Genomic DNA, 17003 nt, shown 5'->3' with positions numbered 1-17003 from the left:
TCTTATTTTGACAAATGTTCGACTCTCGTTTTTACTCATAACTATTGTATAGTTTTATTTTAGATAAGGATGACAAAAACAAAAATACTATTGCATAGTTTAGTTTAGACAAGGGTGATAAAAACAAAAATCTTGATATTTTGTCACTGAAGAAGAGAACATTTAGAGTGAAGAACAATCAAATATTGTTGATTTTGATGATAGTGATGAAGATGAAGATGAAGATAATAATCATATTGATTTTGTTAATATTTAGCTACTTGGTTTTTATCTTTCTGCTTTTCTTTTTTTATATTTAGCTTTGGTCTTTTTGAGTGTGGACAATAGTTTATTAGTGTTTGATGTTTTTTTTTTAACTATACACCATTAGTTTATTTCACTAATATTTATAATTTGAATAAAATTGTTTTGAAGATTTATTGTTTTATTTTTTATTTCAAGGTAATTGAAAAGAATTTAAGTTTTGAAAAATAACATAAAGGGCCAGCACTTTTAGGCCCTAAACCATCATGTTTGAGGGCCAGATTTTAATAATATGACAATTTTAAGCTATGCGAGCCATAAATGGCCGGTCTTTTTAGGCCCTAAATCTTCTGATGGAAATCTTTTAGTGTTGGCTTAACTCTTATTGACAGCTCTATTACACATCAACAAGTTGAGAAGAATGATGTAATTTAGAGAAATTAAAAATATTTTTTTTTAAATTGTTAACTAAAATTATAAGAGAACCAAGGCCCACTTGTAACTATTTGATTTTTATTTTTTGGCATAAAAATATTGAAAAAAATTAATAAAAAGTGTTATAGAAATTGTTATAAAAAATTATTATTATTTAAATTCAATGAAATTATAAAACTCAGCTTTCTCGCCGAAATCAGCTGGAAAAAGGGGTATTTACGGAGAAGTAGAATAGGAGAGGGAGCATGTCGACATAGGCAAAAGAAAATGGAGAAGGGTTGTTAAGAAGAAATTAAATGTGAGGGTATTAGACGCCCTCACAACCCAGTTCTTCTGCCAAAGAGAAAGAAAGAGAGAGCGAGAGACAGAGAGAGTAACTGTATGCTTTCCATTGTTTTGAAGGATGAGACAAGATTTGGAGATCATTTAAGTACACAAAAATATTTTTTTTTATCAAATTGTCTCTATAAATATTTCCTATTTATTTAGAACTTTATACTAATAGTATTATTGTAATGTTTAGAAAAAATTTTGTGATTTGGATATAGATTGTGTAGTGAGTTTTGACAATATATGACCGTAAAAATTTAAAGGTACCTTATTAATAAATTTTAATCTATTTATATGTGTTCATCAATCATCGATTGTGTTAAGAATTTTAAATTAAGATTTTAGCTAAAAAAATTTATTATTCAAGATATATAGAATGCTTATACTGATTAAATTAAAGTTAAATAATGTATTTAGATTACTTAATATATTATTGGGGTTTCAATTAGGTTGAATATTGAATATGTTAAATATACATTATTAAAAAAAATTTTAAGCTTGGAACTTATAAATTTAGAATTTTATGAAATTAAATAAAATTAAAGTGTATTTATAATTCAAAGGAGTTGTTTGGGTTGAGAAAAAATTTTAAAATGAGAGTAGAATAAATAATTGAAATTTTAATGTGAGATTAGAATTTTGGGTAGTAAATATATATATTTATTTAAGTTATTAAATTTAAATATTATCTTATAAGAAAATTTTTATCCCCAAATAATATGGTATCTATTATAAAATAGTTAGATATGTGAGAGTTAATATGTTTATATAATTTTAATTTAGAGGATAGTTTTAGAATCTTAGGATAATTCTAGAATAGTTTTGAGTTATATATTAATAAATATTTATGTGTAATTTTGTAGACTCCTGTTGAGAGCTTTGGAATAATCATTGTGATTATTTATAAGCTAAAGAGTAGTTAAGTAACTTGGAAAATTCTTTCATGTACATATGTATTGTGTATGATTATATTGTGGATTACTATTTTTAATTTAATTATCTCAAACTAAAATAAATGAAAATATATTGAGTTTTTAAATAAATAGAATTATAGTATACCTACTTTTATTTCAAAATTTATCCTATTAATTGTCATCTTTACTTTATTAAAATTCTTTCATACACATATGAATTTATCCAAATATTATATTAACCCATTAGGATTTGTAGTCAAATATTTTTAAATATAATAATTGAATAACATAATGAGTTGTACTGTTAATTTATACTGACATTTTCTTGTTCTCTTATTTAAAATAATAATATATTTACAGAGTTATTTTTGATGTAACATTATTTGCATATGACACATATATTGTTGGGTTAAGGATAAAAGGAGATGTGGATGGACATACAATTACCAAGTGGTATGCCCTCACTAAGTGTACAGTAGATGGCGCTTGTTATGGCCTCTTCTTTTATATTTTTCTTTGGTCAGGAATTCATTACAGTTATGAGACATTTGACACCTCTTTATTTTTATTTTCAAAGGAGATGAGCCATAGTTTGAACTTGAATTCTATAACTTTCGCTAGATATATCTTAAGTATTAGTGAGCTTGGAATAATCCAGTAAAATGAATTAGTTTCTTTTACCTATAGCTTAGCAGTATAAGGATGGATAATAATATAAGTGAGGTTGTATATTACATTATTTTTGGATACATTGAAAATTGAGATTCATATATTATTGAATTAAAAGTAAAATTGAGTTGAATGTAAAAGTTTGTGGTATCCACACACAAACAAATATGTATATATAATCGAATTTTTGTTAATTATATATGGTTTGCTCGTGTAGATGAGAATTTTAGTAGTTATTGAAACATTATATCTCATCCTTTATATTAACACTTTCACGTAAAGGATCTAATAGGAATAAAAAAAAGGCACCTATGAAGTGAGCCAGAAAGGTTCTATGCTCCTCAAATACATGTTATATTTTATTTTATTTGCTGTAACAATAAGACTTCAATGTTTTATTTTAAGGGTGATGCGACAAAAATACCCATGAACATTATCTATATGTGCGACTAGCACCATAAACAATTCTTGAATTCAAATATACTTATAATGATTCCAAAAGAGCTCTATTTTATCACAGCCGTAAACCCCACTAACACTGACCTATTTTAAATTGTGGGGCCCACTTTTCTGTCCTTGTGTCATCCAAACTGGCTTGTAAGTCTGAAATAAACTCAAGGTTAACCATGAAAAGTGGCAAGTGATGAGAAAGCAGGATTGAAGACAGATGTCTCCATTCTTCTTTGAAGCCATTATTGAGGTCAAAGGTTAAGATTAGCTAATAAAAAAAGTAGATGGCGTCATCTTCTTCTTCGACTATGATGTAGATCTCTCTTTAATAGATAAGAGCGATGCTACATGGGAGAAGAGCCAGACATTTGGTGAAGAGATGAAGGGTGTACATAGTATAGTAGGGGTATTTAACCTGTCCAGTTACGATCCATCCTGGTGTTGGTTAATTCGGGACGGAACAAAAAAAAATTTCAGGATGGGACAACTACGGTCCCGGAGTTTTTTTTAAAAAAAATTATATATTAATAATTATTAGATTATTCAATTCACTTATTAATAATAATTATTATAGTGATTTTCAGCTCTTAAATTACAGTGCTATCTCAACAAAATCTTCTTCCTCAATAAAATAATTCATAAAACTATTATACAGTGTTTTTTTAAGTTTTTTTTTAACAATATTGTTTTTTACACCTTTTTTATATGATATAATTGAGCTTTCTGCATAATATATTTTGTAATATTATTATCTTGAAAAACCCAATAAAAAAACAAACATTATAACATAAAAAAATTCATACAAAAAATTATAATTTTTTTTCCAGAAAAAAGGAAACAGGACGTCCAGTCCTGTCTCGGATGTGGCCCAATCCCGTTGGGACCAGGACAGAACCGGGACAAGGCAAGAAACAAAACAAAAATCCCATCTTGTCCCTGTTCTTTAGAACGGGACCAGGACATGCTCATGAATAGCCCTACAATATAGCATTGCTAGTGCAAAGTGACAAAACAGGGGATGAAAATCAATAAATATGCCATAAATTTAGATCAAGGTCACCTTCATTCTCATCTAGGAAAAATTGCAGAATTTCATATATATATATATATATATATATGACCAATAAATATGTGGAACACGTTATTTTCCTCTACTAGAAGAGACATATAATGCAACTTCAGCTCAATTGCATTTTGTTACTGCAAATGATTCATCAAGTAATTAAAATGGATTCTCAAAATTCAAAGCCTTTTTTTTTTTTTTAATAAAAGATGTTACTAGCCATGAAGTAAAGGTAAGAACAAGGAAGGAAAAAAGCTAGCTGAAAGACCTACTTCGAACAAGACTAATTAACTTCATACAGTCATCTAAAACCACTTTGGCATTCTTAGAAGTGCTAGTCGGTTGCTGAAGAAACCTGAGTAGCATAGTGTCTGATGTTTGAATATACAGAGCATATACAATAGGAGGTCTGATATAACAAAGAGCCACTTGTCATAATATCTATCTTTTGTCACGGAAAGAGCTCATATCAGTTCACTTCTAAGATAAATCCTCAAAATCATGCCCTTCCGTCGGTCAGCTTTGTACCTCCAAATATTAGAGATAACAATTGTCCAATCAGGTCTTAAGACAGTATTATTCAGAGGGGCCCCTACTTGTTTAGTCTTTTTGGTCCTTCTGTTACCAACATATTCGAGAGACATTCTATGGGAACTAGAATTAATGGTAGAGATAACATGGTAGGGGTCGACAATGATACCTTTCATGAGCTGCTCATTACGAAAGTACCAAATATTGTACAGAACACAGTAAACATAATATCCCACTACACCATCAACTTGAGATAACAAGTTCTTCAACCAAGGATAAAAAGGTTAGCATTGGTCAAGATCAGATTTGAAGGATATGTGGGATCCAAACCATATAGCTCTTGACCAAGGATAGCGCAAAACTAGATGTTCTAGTGTCTCAGAGGCGGAACAGCTGAATAAGCAAGATGAATCCACAATCAAGTGGTGTTTACATATCACATCTTTCATAGGTAAGGTGTTCTGGATGAGTTTCCAAATAAATAAAGCAACTTGAGGAATAAGATGAAATCTGCTGATGATTTCCCATAGATTGTCATGTGGTGTAATCAACTCATTACGGGAAAGAAAGATTTTATAACCATCAGCAAATGTATATTGCCCATGAAAGTTCAATTTCTAGGCTAGTCTATCAAGATGATTAAACATAGAGAATGAAATTCTCTTAATATTTCCCACCGTTCCTCTGTCATATAAAAGATTGAGAAGTCACGGGTTCCAGCATCCCTTGTGATGCAGTAACAAGTCGCCTATTGACACTATTTGTTGGGAGCAGCACCTGTAGAAAACTGTTAGTCCAAGTCACGTCCTACGAACGCTGTCCTTAAAAGCTATTCTGCAACCACTGACAAATGAGGAAGTGGCACTTCCCAAGATTAAACGGAATAGTTGGATTTCCAGCTGCATTTGCCTTCGGTGGCCCATGCTTATGCGTGCGAGATCCTTCTTATCCTCTAAGCTCATTCATTAGCCCAAGAACACAAGCTTGTATTTATGGACTTGTGCCTTTACTCTCTTAAGCAATGTGGGACTTGTCCTTTTGACATACCCACACAATTCCAACACTATTGTCAATGGTCGAGTACATTGTAAAGGCCACCAGAGGTGGCTAAAGATGTTGATTTGTGAACCACTTCCCAAATTCCAGTTCAAATTGTTGACCATGACATCTTTCACGCTATAAATTCCTTTCCACATGACAGATTCAGTAGATCTTTTCAAAATAAAATCCTCCTCTAGATCAAAAACATATTTTGGACCGAGAACTAAGGAGAGTAAGGAAGTACTTTTTGATAGTCTCCACACATATTTGGCAAGCAATGCTTTATTAAGTTCTTCCGTTCTTTTAATTCTAAGGCCACCCTAGTCCTTAGGTAAACAAAGTTTATCCCAAGCCAATCAATGGATTTTTGGCTTGCTAATCCTAAAGCCCAAGAAAAAGTTAGTGATTTTCATATCTATTTGATGGGCCACTATCATAGGAATTTTAGCACAAGAAAGGAGATAAACTAACACTGAAGAAATTACCAGTTTGACTAGGATCAGTCGACCTGCTTGGGAGAGTAATTGAGATCTCCATAATTGTAATTTTGTATCAATTTTCTCCAAAATTTCATGATGAAGGGTTGATTTATCTCTACCTAAATCAACGTGATGGCCCAGATATTTGCCCAACTTCAAGGCAAAATTAAAACCCAAAACATTTGTCAGTCTACATTTGCTTGAATGTGAAACATTAGGGCTGAAGACAATAAGAGACTTACGCTTGTTGACCACTTGGCCTGCTAGTTTGCCACATTTGTGCAACACAACTCCAACCAGTTGAAAAGATTCTTCATCAGCCCTCACAAATAAGACTGTGTCATCAACAAATAATAGGTGAGATAAGGCTAGGGATCACCGTGAAATTTTAAAACTATGCCACCGACCACAATGTTGTTCCTGTAAGATCCAAGCAGATAAAACATTAGCACATAAGATATATAGATATGGTGACAACAGATCTCCTTGACGAATGCCACAAGCAGGGTTAAAAGACTATAAGGGAGCACCATTAACTAGGAATTGATAAGAAGTAGAAGTAACATAACTCATAATCATTTGTATCCAATTTTGAGGAAAGCCCATCTTCAACAGCACCCCATGCAAGAAATTTCAGGATAATCTATCAAAAGCTTTCTCAATATCAATCTTGATAGCATACTAGCCATGTTTTTGTGACATCATAGATTACTGTTTGGTTAGGGCTTCACTTACAGCCAGGACATTGTCAAAGATAGCCCTTCCATTAACAAAAGCATTTTAAAAAGGTGATATAATTTATTACATGATTGGCTACAATCTTTCACACATTACTTTAGTAATAATCTTGTATAATACATTACATAAACTTATGAGTCTAAAGTCATTGAAAGTCTGAGCACTCCTCACCTTCTGAATTAAGGCTGTTAAAGTTTTGTTCAAAGGAGAGGGGACAACTTTGTCATGGAAAAAAGTCTACACCATATTGAAAATATCATTTTTAATAAAGGACCAATAATGTTGAAAAAATTTAGGATTAAAGCCGTCAATTCCTGGTGCTCTGTTTGGCTTGATGTGTTTCATCTCCTATTCAACTTCTACCAAGGTTAAAGGAGTATTTAGAGATTGAATTTGGTCGTGAGTCAACAAAGGCAATATTAATGGCTTGTAGTTGATGCTCAACTTCCACTAAAGGTATAGACCACATAAGAGAATATCTTTTAGTGAAATGATCTATAGCCAAAGCCATCAAACAAGGTTGCTCATTTATCCAAATATTATGGCCATCTTTAAGGGAATGAATGAAGTTGAACGCTTGATGTTTTTTAACCAGATTGTGATAATATTTCATGTTTTTGTCTCTATAAAGCACTTTATTGATTCTAGCTCTTTAAGCCCACAAAATCTCCTCATATTCGCACCAAAATTCCAACTTAGATCTTAAAGAATTAACCCAAAAGCTTGCATTTTAGATATTTAGATAATTTTGCAAATTCCGTAACATAGCTTCTAAACAATCTATGTTATTTCTAATCTTTCCCACTTTTCATTTGTTCCAAAGCTACAGCTCTTCCTTTAAAGTTTCTAGCCTAAACATGATAGACCAAAGCGGATGATTGTTAGAAATGGAAGACCAAACGTTATGGACTAAATCAGCACAAGCAGGGAATTTAAGCCAGAAGTTCTCAAATCTAAAAAGCTTAGCAAATTTGGGTCTAGTATGATCCAAGCTGAATAAAAGGGGGCCATGGTCAGAACTAGCAATAGCAAAGACTTCCACTAATGAGTAAGGGAATGGGTAAAACCAAGATTGATTACAAAAGACTTTATCAAGTTGTTCCTAAACTACATCTTGACCGTCTCTAAATTGATGCAAGTGAACCATGACCCCTTAGGTGGGAGATCAAAAAGGCCAGCTTGCTTTAGAAAGTTTTGAAAAGCACCCATGCCTTTAATCAAATTAATTTTACTGAGGTTTTTAGAAGGATAAAGTACTTGATTAAAATCTCCAATTAAGGCCCAAGTTTGTTTATATCCTCATAGAGGCTATTTAACCAATTCCATAAAATATAACGGTCAGAAAAGGAAGGAAAGCCAAAGAAGCAAGTTAAGTAACAAGAAACTTCAGAGTTGATATTCACATCAAAATGAAACTAGTTAGGAGAGACATCCTTCATCGTGAGACCAGAGCTTTTTTCACAACCAAAATACAGCCTCCACTTGTACCTATAGTATCGTAACTAGCAACTAGGGAGAAGCCAAAAGTAGATAGTAAGCAAGATGTAACGTACTGAGTTTTACTTTGAATTTTAGTAGCCCTTTAAGCTTTATTTTTGGGGATAGTTTAGTGTTTAAGCTTGAATCTTGATTCTAGTTTTGGATTTAAAGTGAGTGGAAGGGAGTAGGTGAACAATGAACAATCCCTTTCGGGATTTGTTCACCGCAGCGAAGTGGAAGTTCGCTGTGGTGAATCAGGGAGTATAGGGGAGATCTCTCTCAGGAAAAATTTCTTGTTGCGGTAAAGTTAGGGGGATGCCGTGGCGAAAGTTGGTTGATGAGTAAGAGTTCCCTATCAGGAAAAATTTCTTGTCACAGTAAAGTCGGGTTTCCAAGCTAGTAAATCCCTCTCGAGGTTAGTTAGTTACGGCAAAGTCTTGGGTTTATCGCGATGAAATGTTCATGTCTTTAAATCTGAAGGAAGGGTCTAATGTGCGAAAATCAGAGTTTCTGAAGGTGGGAGTTAGAGCTTTGCTAGGGCTTCGCATTTTTGGCTTAGAGAAGGTGTTTGTAAGGGTCCATTGCCTCGATTAGGTGGTTTTAACCTCTAATCTACCCTTTGTCTGGGAAATTTTCAGGATTATATAGAGGAACCCTAGAGTTTTTAGGTTCTATTAGAATTAAGAATTTTTAACCGATTGTTTTGAGTTTAAATGATTGTTGTGGGTTAGATTAAGTGTTTAATTAGTATAATTTTCTTGGGTATGGAGATTTTGAAGTTTTGGAGTTAGGATGTATGGAAAATGGAGGTTTATGATTGAGGATGATAATATAGAGGTTGAATTTGAGTTTTATGATTTGAGTTATGTCAATATGGACTAAATTGATTATCTAATCGATTTAGAATGTTAATAGAACTTGAATTGTCCTCTTTAGGTGTCTGGGTATTGAATTCTTAGAGTGAGTCTTTGAAGTTTTGAATCCTAATTGATGTTTCGGAAGGGAGTTAAAGTTATAAGGGCTCTTGCGGCTTTTAAAGTCTTGCTAAGATGGTTTGGCCTTTTGTAATTAGGTAGAGATTGGGTTAAGGTTAGGAATTTTGAGTCTCCAAGTGTTATTTTGGCCACTTTATTAGTTTGAAAACTAATAGATAGTGGTTGTGCGTTTGTGTGGTCGTGTAGACTGGCTGTAAGTCTTGTTGGTGCATGGGGCATCATTAGTAGTTTGTAAATCCTTACTCAGGCAAGAGGTAACAACTTTCCAATTCTTTGCACATACTATTATGATATTGTGAGTAGATTTGTTGTTTTCTCACTTTGAGTAACAATTTGTGATCTAAGTATATTTTGTATATTGAAAAGGAAGATTTTGTCTTGTGGGGTTTGTATTATATTGAATGTTTTTGGAAAATTTGGAAGATATGCCTCCTATTGAAGTTATTTTTAAAATGTGGACTTACCCTTTGGTAAATTGCTTAAGCATAATTCACGTTTGGAATTTAGTGAGAGATATGATTGACACTACCACATGATAAGACCTCTATTACCACATGATGGTTAACTCTTTACGTCCCCCATAATGAGGGATAAGCTGTTTGGCTCCTTACATCCCCTATATTGAGGGATAGGCCAGGTTCGGCTCTTGAAAATCTCCTCAAATGAGAGATAAGGTTGTTGGGTTGTATCATTGCACTTGCATGAATTTTGTGGCTAACATTTATGGAATTACTTATTAGTTACCCCACTTGACATCTCATGAGCACCTATTAGTCTATACTTTGAATTAGAGCTTGGTTACTAGGACATTAGTCTCACCCCGTGGTTTAAATATTTTCAAGTGAAAGCTCTAGGTGTGCGCTGCTAGGGAGGGACATAGAGGTGTGAGCCACTTTAGTAGTAATTGCCTCTAGCCTGTGTGCTATGTATGGTTGATTGTATATTGCCACTTATAGGGCCATTTTGAAAATATTCTTTTTTTTTAATATAGTGGTAGTGTAAACTGGAGATATTTTTTAACTCCTTATTTGGTTGGCTAGAGACTGTTTCTGATGTTTTATGAAACTTTGGTCTATGTTATTAGAAAATAGGATGGGCTCATGTTTGATATCTTTTGTTACCTGGGCCAGAGGCTCAGAGACTCAATAGAATGGAATGAATATTTTTAGGTTGCATGCAACTAATGAGGTTTCGGCCCATAGATTTGAAGATCAGTTTTAAATTTAATGTTAATTTTTTCCTACTATGATAGTTTTTTGTAATAGTTTTTTTTTCTACAATAGTAGTGGTTAATTAACAAGTTTTATTTACTTAAATAAGAAGGAGTTTTACACAAGAGACCCTATTTACAAGGATTTTGGTCTCCATCAAAAATACCATATTAGGTTTATATTTACAAAGTAAATGTTTTAGATGTTAAACTACCGTGGGCTTAACTAACCCACAACAGTTCTAGCTTAAGAGCTTCATGGCACTTAAGGAGGCTTTTGAAGGCAAGCCTCAATAGCCTTGAGAATAGAGATTGCCCTTACCTGCAATATATTATTTTGTAGAAAATGAGACCGATCATCTTTTATCTCAGAAGCCAAGCTCTCATGTAATCCTTTTTTTAGCCCATCATCATCTCTTACCTTTCTTTTCAAACTAGTACCTTCATCAACTACTAGCCATACATCGGAATGGAGAAGAATGCGAGAAGATGATTCTGTGTTAACATTCTCATTGGTAGGCATGGAGAAATCCATTTGGGTCCAAATTTACTAGTATGGCATTTTGTTTGATCCTATTGTCCAGGAGTCATCTACTTCTTGTGGATTAGGAGCATATAATATGAATGAGCCCAGTTTATTAAAGTGAAGTGTGCTTTCAAAATGGGCCAAACTTGGGTTGGGTTGTGACAGAAGAGTCTCACCCGAACAGGTGGAGGCAGAGTGATTCTCCACAACCCTTGGTTTGACACACCTAGAATAGGCTAACGGTAAGGAGTCTTGTGGAAATGGTTCAGAGCGGAGGCCCAAAGCTTGAAATACCTGAGTTAGAGTACATTGTTGAACATCTTGATTTTTAATTAGAGTAAGAGAATCCAATGGTATCATTACAAAGGGAGAGGTGCCACGTGTTGTTCATCCCTACATCAACTTGATTAAAGTCAAAGGTTTCACACAGCTCTAAAGAGGAGGTTTGCTCAAGACAAACAGTTTCCTGTTCCAAGTGCGCATTCTTGCTGGCAGACTATGTGCAGGTACATCTTCTCTTGGAAGGTGAAAATCATCATGATTCTAAACATTTCCCTCACGTAAACCCTCTAAGCCGTGATATAAGTCAGGAGCCACATCTTTTCTGTTATCATTATTATCATTGCTTTCTTGCCCTCTACCTAGATCCAATTAGGCAAATAGGGATCTAGAGGAAGTTTTTGCACATCATCAATATTTTCCCCCAAAGAACTATGAGCATCTCTTATATTGTTGGAATTATTTAGACTCAGCTGAGAGGAGAAGACTGAGAATTATATGACATGGAAGCAGGATAGGGTAGGAGAGGATCATCATCATTGTCAAAATCAGAGTCATCCTGAAAATTGATAATACCCTCAGGGGGGTTAAATGCTTGATCAAGATGATAGATAGCAAACAGAGAGAAATCCCATATCACTTAGCATTCATGATCATCCTCAATCACATGCCATATATGAGTGTTTTCCTAGTGCAAGCTTTGTCACGAAAAGTGTTATTGTTTTTGGAAATATAAGGGTACCTAAAATCCTTAACATACTAAACTCCATAATGCTGGTGCGCTCAAAGGTGATATATTGCTAATGCATCATGCACTTGATGAAATTTCCAATTATTGTGTCCATCAACATGTCCAATTCACCTGCATTGAAAACAAAGCCTGGAAACCAGCTCATAGCGGCACTTTAGCCAAACTCATCTTAATGACTTAAGTCTCACCCTCAATATTACTAAAGGAAGGGCTGGATTAACTAACACTTGTATATGCATGAACTTGACATTGTAAGAAAAGGATATCATAATATCAAATTTACGATATTCCCTAAGTAGGTTACCAATCACTTCAGCTATTGTGGTGGTAAAGTAGTTTGGTGGTAAGCCCTAAACTTGGACCCATAGGGCAATCATTATGGGTTAGTGCTCACCAAGGAACATATCTAATATCCAGGGCCTCATCTCCATTAATGTACTCTCCACTGACCAAGGTCCATGAAGGAGGACATAATTTCGGTCATCATCATTCTCAAACCAGATGAAGTAAGCATTACCAAAGTTGTTGACAATGCTAAAATCACCCTTTAGGTGCCATGCAAACTAAAGAGCTCTCTTAACCTTCGTGATATCTAAAATCTTCACGTTGATAAGATAACCAACAAGACATTGTCACCAAAAATCATCTGCTTCAGCATTTAAGAGCTAATCTAATGCCATAACAAGTCCTTGAAGCATTAGTTTATATTGCAGAAAAGGAGGACCTGTATTTGTATCATCAGACTCTATAGGTTTGTTCCAAGAACTACTCTGCGGTGACCACTAATAGTCTTGAGAGTCATCTCTTGAGTATGACATCTTGAGAGCTTTTGTGATAACTAAAAGAAAGGAAGATATGAGACAAAGGAAGTAGCTATAGAAGAGAGGGCTAGGCATGTAGAGATTCAAGAGAGAACAGAGCATGAAAGTGGAAGCAAAGAGAGAAGTAACTTCTTCTCGCTCAACCCAACAAGTGAGAGAACTTGATTCAGAGCCAATTGAAAACTATGAAGAAACACACAAATATGACATCTAATGCTTCAAAATCAAGATAAATCTAACAGCTCAAGGTGAATAGCAACATTATTCAAAACATAAGGACTTGATTCACTTCATCGTAGCCAAAGCCATAAGCATGGATTGAGGGGTTCTTGCTTGCAATACCCTTCATGTCACTGATTTTAAATTTAATGATAATCAAATATAATTCTTTTTCCACATAAGCATGGTAACAAAGGTAAAGTCCTGCTTCTTCTATTACTATCAGTACCCACAACCTCATCAAGAGCTAGTCGCCCGCACTAATGTCATCACTTCCAGATTTCCATGTATTATAACATCCTAGTTTTTATTTATAGTATATAAATAACATTAGAAGGAGTTTAATGCTTAATAAATGAGATTTATTCTCTAATTTATTAAGTAAAGAAATTTTACTTAAAATAGGATTAATGAGAATAATTAAAAGTAATGAAATTACTAAATAATAATAATAAAATGGATAATGGGGAAAGAAAAGAAAATGCAAGAAAAATAGAAAAAGGGGGTTTAAGCTGTAATTTTGTCTCATTTTAATATGAGGTCTTTAATTGGAATTTATCCCACAAATTATATTTTAGTCATTGTAGGGGGAGAGACAGAGTTGTCTTTTCTTTCTCCTTTCTCCACACCCCCACAGCGCCGTTCCACTCTTCTTTTTCAGTAGGGTTTTAATTTTTACTGATTTTTTGGTAATTTTTTAATCAAATTCATGAACGTTTTTCTACTTATGTAAATCTATCTGATGATAGTAACTTTATACTGTTTAGGAAAATTTTTTGGATTTAGGATTTGGAGCAAGTATTGAGTTTTGATGATAGATAAGTATAGTATTATAAAACTATTTTAGTAGATCATTTCTACTAGCTTAGTTTTTATTTATTGATTCACCAAATATTTTTAAATTAATTATTTTATTTAAACAGATATTTACTTGTGAAAACTATGATATTTCTACTATGAAACTTTTGATTAAATTATTTACTTAAGTGTATTTGATTATAGTGAATTTCTAATGGTTTATTTTTTAGATAAAAATTTGAGATAGGATTTTTTTAATTTAAATATAATAATTTCAGATTTTTAAAAATTTGAGAAAAATCTTTATTAAAGTAAATATTTTGAAAAGTTTAAATAAAATTATGGATTGTTAGGATATTATAATTTTATGCTAAAAGATTTAATTATGGGGTATGAGAGGCATGGGGTTTTAGCATAGAATTAGAAACTTTAACTTATATATATATATATATATATATATTGGCTCAAGTAATTGATTAAATAAATTGTGTATTGATATGTAAATATATTGATTCTATAGATTAAATTATTGGATTGTTGATTTGAGCACAGGGTTAACCTTATGGTAACCCTTTTCTTTGTGGGCGAGAGGTAACCACTTTCCACTTGTTATTCATACTCGTAGATTGTTTGTGATTGATTTTCAATTATACGAGATTTATGAAATATTATTGAATTATGATATGAGTTGTGAAACTATGTTGTTATTGAAATTATCTTGTGGGACTTTCTTTACAAAAATATATGTGTTTATTATTGTGATGATATGAAGTGTTTATGAATTAACTGAGAATTGAAAATTCAAATTGATTTTGACATGTTGATGATTTATTATGAATATAATATTTTGAATATTGGTATGTGAGGAGTGGTGGATGTTGATGATGGGAACTGTACCAAGGAATATATAAGGGGGTGAATTATATACATTTGAAGATATAAGGTGGTAGGGCCATCAGGTATGCACTGATTGGTCTTTTGGCCCAATTACTCATTATAAGACATTAACACCCCACTAGTATAATAAAGGAGGAACCCATAGTCCGGTCTTGTGCTATATGGATTTTGACCGGTCCATATCACTTGATCAGTGAACTTGTCTAATTACCAGTTACATGGATGAGGATTCAGCCAATGGGTTCAGTCAAAGGATAAAAGGTGAGAGGATATAAGGGAGGAGAGAGGATTATCGATTTTATTTTGTTATATGCTTTGACATTATGAAATTTGCTTGAATATTATGAATTTGCAATTGTTTCACTTGACACCTCACGAACACTTACTTGTATGCTTAATAAGTAGGATTGTTGGTTATTGAGGCTTTTGTCGCACCCCGTTGATTTAACACTTTTCCAGGTGATAGTTTCCGTTTGGATTAGTCAGGGAAGGCTCTGGAAGTTTGAGCTACCACTATAGAATTGTAGCGCTTCCATCCTTTTGATTGTGTTGGATAGATGTATATTGTCAGAATAGGGCACATTCCACATACTTTGATCTCTTTTGAGATTGGTTATTTGGATAGTATGCTTTTGATTAAACTATTACTAGATTGCATGCTGGTAGAAGGCTAGAGGCCTCTAGGTATTTGCATGTGATTTTTTTTATATTAGTTGTGGACTCACAATGATCTTTGATACTAGATGACTTTTGGTTTTAGAAAGTTATGAAAAGTATTATTCAGTAATGTTGTGTGATGGGCTTATAGTTGAAAATAACATTATGGGTTTCATAATACCCAAAACCCTATTCATTGTAAATTTTGATTTGCACGCATTTAATTTAGAAAAGCTCTTTTAATCATGATAGACATATTTATGGTGTGGTTTAACTTTTTTCTATCATGGTTAATTTCTTCTTTTTTAAAAGTATAGTAGTTTCGTTGTTATATGTATTAGGAAAGTTTTGCTATGATGATCATCTATCTGTCAACTAAATGCCCTCTCTGTTAAAAATAGTACTAGCTGAGGTCTTTAATATAAGAGGTACTTGAATAATTTGAGTAGATTAAGAAAATTAGTTAAGTTAGTTATTTGTAATAAATAGATGTTATTTTTCTTGAAATATCCTTGCGAATCAAGTGTATTGGCTAGGACTATTATTATTACAAGACTATTTTGAAAAAAATAGATAAATGTGATAAACAAAGTAAAAATCAAAATAAAAATCAAATGAGATCTTATATTAAATACCAGAAGTAGTATTATTTAGGATCATAAGGCATGTGGTTATAAGGATCCATGGCCATTCGAGGAACATATGAACATAGGTGAACTGACAAAGAAGATAACAGCAACAATGATGACAGCTTAGAAGGGGCTATTTGACACAAAGGGGAGATAAGTAAGTTGTTGTGGGAAGAATGGGAGAGAAAGTGAGAATGAAGATGGGATATGGGCCAATGGAATTTTACCAGTGACGATGAAGAAAGCATGGGGTAGTGCTACTAGCAGGGGGAGAGAAGGGGGGGGGGAGAGAGTTTGGGAACTATCAAATTGTAGCATGAAAGAAAAAATAGAGAGGAGAGAGGATAAGGTTTTGACACTTGGCACACTAGGTGGGACGTGGCACATCATGGATGTTGAGTGGGACTCACAAAAGCAAAAAGTAACGGTGTGATTGAGCGGTAGGGGCTCATCCTTCCTTAATCAAGGTCAGGGGTTCGATCCCTGTTCGGGCATGAAAACTGTTAAATCTCTTGGCCAGCTATCCTACCCTTTGAGGTGCCTACAATTAGCAAATCTGGATTAGTCTGGGTTGTTAATGTACCTGAAAGATTGTCTGCTTAAGATACCAGATAAGGTCACTCAAAAAAAAAAAACAAAAAGCAACAGACGTTCAGGGCAATTGATGGGTATGGTATTTTTGGTTTGTTTAGAAAAGTTTATGGTGCCAGATGCTATTTTTAAAAAAGTCTATAGGTATATTTACACTTTAATCCTTTATTTTATTTAAAGTTATTTCAAGGATTTGTTTGAAGAAACACTTATAGGCTATTGAAGTATTTTTATTTAGCATTTGGTTAATAATGTGAG

Source organism: Neltuma alba, unplaced genomic scaffold, assembly GCF_004799145.2.
Source record: "Neltuma alba isolate B1F8T4 unplaced genomic scaffold, ASM479914v2 tig00003558_pilon, whole genome shotgun sequence".
Lineage (NCBI taxonomy): Eukaryota > Viridiplantae > Streptophyta > Magnoliopsida > Fabales > Fabaceae > Neltuma > Neltuma alba.
The sequence above is the reverse complement of the archived record's forward strand: the minus strand, read 5'-3'. Positions refer to the sequence as shown.